Here is a 5630-nt window from a genome sequence, read left to right on the forward strand (position 1 = left end):
TTGGCTATAGTGACTGCAAGCCCTCTCCAACACCATATGATGCTAGCGTGCTGCTTCGAAAGAATCGAAGAATTGCTAGAGACCAATTGAAATATTTACAGATTATTGGCTTGTTTATGTACTTAGCCAGTGCTACAAGACCTGACATCTCTTTTGCTGTTAGCAAACTGAGTCGGTTTGTCTCAAAACCAGGAAATGTGCATTGGAAAGCTCTAGAGAGAGTTTTGCGTTATTTGAAAGGTACTGCAAATTATGGAATTCACTACACTGGGCATCGAAAGGTGCTTGAAGGGTATAGTGACTCAAACTGGATCTCAAATGCTGATGAGATAAAGGTCACGAGCGGTTATGTATTCACTCATGGAGGTGGCGCTGTTTCTTGGAAGTCTTGCAAGCAGACCATCTTAACGAGGTCAACAATGGAAGCAGAACTCACAGCACTAGATACAGCTACGGTCGAAGTAGATTGGCTTCGCCGGCTCTTCAATGACTTGCCGGTTGTTGAGAAACCTGTACCGGGTGTCCTTATGAATTGCGACAATCAAACTGTGATCACGAAAGTGAGCAGCTCAAAGGATAATATGAAGTCATCAAGACATGTTCAGAGAAGGTTAAAGTCTGTCAGGAAAATGAAAAACTCCGGAGTTATTGCGTTGGATTATATCCAAACGTTTAAAAATCTGGCAGATCCTTTTACTAAGGGTCTATCGCGTAATGTGATAGATAATGCATCGAGGGAGATGGGTATGAGACCCACAGTATGAGTTGTTCACAGTGGTAACCTATTCTTTGTGATCGGAGATCCCGTGAATTAGATGTGGAAGACAAGCTGTTGGTCAACTGAGAGGAGAGTATCTCTACTATTCTCAATACCACTTCATGAAGATGCAATACTCTCCTAATCTGCATGGCGGGTTGATGTATATCTTAATGTGTTCTAAGTGGCTTATTTAAGCAGAGATGTTATCCCGCAGAACATCTTTTGAAGAATACACCTATATGAGTCTGATTGTCAAACGTCGCAATCCATGAGAGTAGGGTTCTCTCTAGTAAACTCATGAAAGGTCACGGAGTATGACGCATAAGCTCCACCCGCGGGGAAGACCCACGGTAGCCACGTATCGGTCAAGGCTTTATGTGAAGCTAGATTCGCACAAAACTTGCAGTTCAAGGCCCAGTCCACTGTTCAAGTTGCTTACTAGTGTAGCATAGAGTTATAGGTGGAAGTTCAACTTAACAGTCTCCACTGCAGTACCGGTATATAAAACAGTGTTTTGGAACCAAAGGCAAATTTCTGTGTGCCTCTGGGATCTGGTGGGGGATTGCTGGAATTTAGTCTATTTTGGGCAGCCCAATAACTATTTCAGAAATTCCTAATAAATCCTAAAGGCCCACTTAGCCCATTTGTGCAAGGCAAGGGATACTACTAAAAGTTTAGTCCCACATTGCTAGTTTAGTGGGAGTTGGACCTCCTTATAAGGGGGGTTCTTTCCCCACTTGTATGAGCATGAGAACAAGAGGGACATCCACGCGCGCTCCTCCTCCGCCGCCCGCCTCGCCACGCCACGCGTCGTCACGACGCGCCGCGGGTTGCGGGATCGAGCAGATGTCTAAACTTTTGCCACGCACTACGGGTATACGAAAGGTCACTCGGGAGATGGAAAGTTTTGCTGTAGTGGAGATTAAATGCGAACGCTGCACCCTTCGGCTGCTGTCTGTTCGTTTAATCTCCCTCGATCCCTTCAGCTCCCGGCGCTGCCCTCTCGCCTCCTTCTCTTGCGCCTATAAAAGGGAGGTCGCTCCTCTCAGCAAGACGCACCAGAACTACTTCTTCCTCTCGCCACCGGTTCCTGAGCACTGCGCTGCTGCTACGATCTTCTCCATCCCGGCTTGCGGCGTGCACCGCAGGTCGGGACAGTAGGCCTCCGAAACCGCACTCTTTGAGTCCTGTACGGGAGAAGGGTGATAAGGTTTTTGGGGAGCGCTCTGCGCGACTACTGGCTGATTCATCACGGACGATCCGGTCGCCGACGACTACTTCCCCGACAACGACTTCTTCCCCGACGTCCACGACCTCCTCGACGACATGGCAGGCGAGGACACCGACCCCAAGTCCAGCGCTTCTGCTGCTGCTGTGCCGTACGTGTTCTTCTCCTTTCTGTTAGAAGTCCTGCTACAATTCTTGGCTCTAGTTTCTGTCCTACGTATGTTAAGTTCTATGTCGTATAAGCAACTTCATCTAGTGACTGTTCTAGATGTGTTTACCTCAAGTTCATATATGCAGACGATGTTTACCTTCTCTCTGTCAGATTGCATGACTTGCTTTATTTTTGCTATTTTAGTCATGTTTTATCTACTATTTCTGTTAATAAAATCATTCGGTAAATTGCTCATATTTCCAACACTACCACCGGACAAGTAGTGATTCAGTCACCTTAATTGCCATTCCTTTTTTCACACTGTCATTCAATCACCATAATTTACATTCCTTTGTTCACCCTACCATGAATATCTTCTTTAGAAATATTTCCTTTGTCAATCACGGTCCATAATACTCTCCTATTTACAGGATCACCAGGAAGATGTGTTATTTCCTCTCTACATATCCAATCCGATCCAGTGAAGTTTTCCCTCACGGGCCTGGCGGTACCTCTTCAATGGTCGCACTCTAGTCTGTCTTGAGCACCGACGAATCCTCCGTGCACAGTAGCAGGCGGAGGCACATGTTCTTACATGTATTATAACTTATATACTCCCTCCGTTCTATAGTGTAAAACGTTTTTTGACTCTAGTGTAGTGTCAAAAAACGTCTTACATTTTGAGACGGAGGGAGTACATATATACATTGTTTTGCTCCATGCATTTTTTGATCAGGCATGGCAACTCGAGGCAAATAAAAAGGATGTTACTATATGAGAGGGTTGTACGAATATGTATATGATATTTGATGGAACAATATTGATACAAATATTGTGCTATATGAGAATAGAAAAATGGGCACAGCACCGAGAAGGGCAACAGTTGGAAGGGCGGGCAGCGATGATTTTCAATATCCAGTAAATATCCGGCAAAAATAAACTATATTTCAAACTAGCATTTGGTTTACATCATGTGCTTAGTTTTATGTACCCCTTCCGTTCAGTTTATTGGACTCATCTTAGATACTCATCATTGTTAAACAACATATTAATGCTACATGCAAGATAATTAAGTGCTAAACAACATATTAATGCTACATGCAAGACCCTGTACACTTGTTGATTCTATATTGAGAATGAAAATTTGACTAAGTTTGAATGGTCGTAGCTATATTCGCACATTTCCAAGATAATGAGCCTTACAAATACCAAATTTCTTATTATCATTTGTCCTCGGTATTTTTCACCTCCAACCAGTATTTTCTTATCATGGTTACATAGTTTAAACCAATGAAGAGAAAAACAAAAGAAAAAAGTCCACATGAGTGTGATATTTTTTTAGGGGATACACGAGTGTGATATGTCATCTAGAATGTTATGCCTCCCGTTGCAACACACGGGCAATTACCTAGTACACAATAAACATCTTTAGAAAATATAAAGAATCTTTTTAAAAATATGTGTGGAAAAGTTTGAAATATGTGGTGATTTTTTTAAAAATACTCGATGATTTCTTTAAAAAATACATGGTGGTCATTTTGAAAATATGCCTGAACATTTTTCTAATACGTGATAACATGTTTTTTAAATACATGGTGAACACTTTAGGAATATGATGAATATTTTGAAATACACATTGAGCATTTATATTGGCGAACATGTACAATTTTCCATTTCCCGCAATACATGTTTTTCAATGGCTTAACTACATTAATAAAATTGCTTTGGGGGGGGGGGGGATTAAATTTTTTTTTTGAGGAAGGCTAGATTTTGTTGACTAGAAAATGAAGCATCAAGAAGATACAAACAAAATGAGCACACTCAAACTCTGAATAGCTAAGATGTACACAACCAATATCAACGCAAACATGCACACAAACACACTGGCAAATAGCAAACTCGTATAAGACCAAAGCTATTCCTAAGCGGAGTAAAAGAAACAGCCCGAGACGATCAAATCTGCGATTGACAAACTACAACTATGATCATATCCACACCAACCATGTCATGACACCACAAGGACAACGGGATTCTTCAATGGAAGCGACGCTCAAGCGACGTTGTCATTGGATCAAACCACCAAAGGCCAGATTCTAGGTTTTCACCTGAAGAACCAGTCCGACCATATCCGAGCAATGCCTTCAACAAGGTAACAACACAGAAACATCGCTATTGCCAGCTATAACCAACTTGGGCCAAACTAGGTTTTCACCCCGGAACTCGTCGGAGCCCATCAGGTGTTGTTGCCACCACTTTTACGCGATCCCAACAACTGCATGCGTTGGGATAGAAAACCAACTGCCCCCGCTCCCAACAACTGTATGCGTTGGGATAGAAAACCAACTGCCCCCGCTGCACAACCATACCATCTGCATCAAGTCGTCGCCTGTAGATTTCTAAAATATATTTGATAAAACATTTATGGAAAATGCACGCTTGCGGATGTAGTGAGAGAGAGAGAGAGCCATTGGAGGCGTGATGCTCCGCGGGGCGATGAGTGAAAGGAGTGGGATCGATAGGATTTGGTGCCTCACAATGATCTGATCAATACAAGAACAACAAAATTTTGATATTTCATATCTCTACTGCTTAAAAAGAATGTAAGGTTCCCATTTCACCTTTTTTCCCACCACCCATTCGTCCAACCTTCCATGTATATGATAATCAATCACCTTAATTTACTTATCTTTCGGACCAATTTCACTTTAATTTACTTACCAAACTTCTAATGAAAATACAAAGTAATTCACTAGAATAATGCGCGTGCGTTGCAACGGGATATAAATATTCTAATATGTTAGCTTGTGATTTACCTAGCAATAATAATGCGATTGTGTAAATAAATGTTCATCAAATTCTTCGGTTGTTGCTGGTCAGGAACTTACTGCTTCCAAGTACCATATTTCTGTCAGGATGTCCTCTGCTTCGTCCAATTCTGCCTACATTATAACCACTGTTTACGTGCCCTGCGATGCTCATGAGAGACAAGCTTTCTTCTAGGCAGTGGATAGCACAGTTCAGGCAATTTCTGAACCGTGGATGGTTATTGGCGATTTCAACATGTATCGGTTCCAGGATGAAAAATCTCGTGGTCGTGTGGATTGGGCAATGATGGAGTTGTTCAACGACTGGATCAGAAGCCATGGTCTAGACGATGTGCAGATTTCTAATCGCAGCTTCACTTGGTCTAACAAGAGAGAGCATCCTACTTTGGTTCGGCCGGACTGAGCTCTGGTGAATGCTCACTGGCTCCTGGCTTTTGCTCAGTCCTCGGCCTCGGTGGTTCCTTCTGTCACCTCGGATCATGTGCCTGTTCTTGTGGTTTTTGACAATTTGAGACCTAAGAGTCGGTTTTTTCGAATGGAGAATCATTGGCTTGAAATGGAGGAGACCAGGGCGATCATTGTTAATAGTTGGAGGGGTGGTACTAGGCGGATCCTCTCTTCTGCCTCTCTGCTCAACCTCAAAATGAGAAGGGTCTGTGCCGCCCTC

This window comes from Triticum aestivum, chromosome 7B (genome assembly GCF_018294505.1).
Source record: "Triticum aestivum cultivar Chinese Spring chromosome 7B, IWGSC CS RefSeq v2.1, whole genome shotgun sequence".
Taxonomy (NCBI): domain Eukaryota; kingdom Viridiplantae; phylum Streptophyta; class Magnoliopsida; order Poales; family Poaceae; genus Triticum; species Triticum aestivum.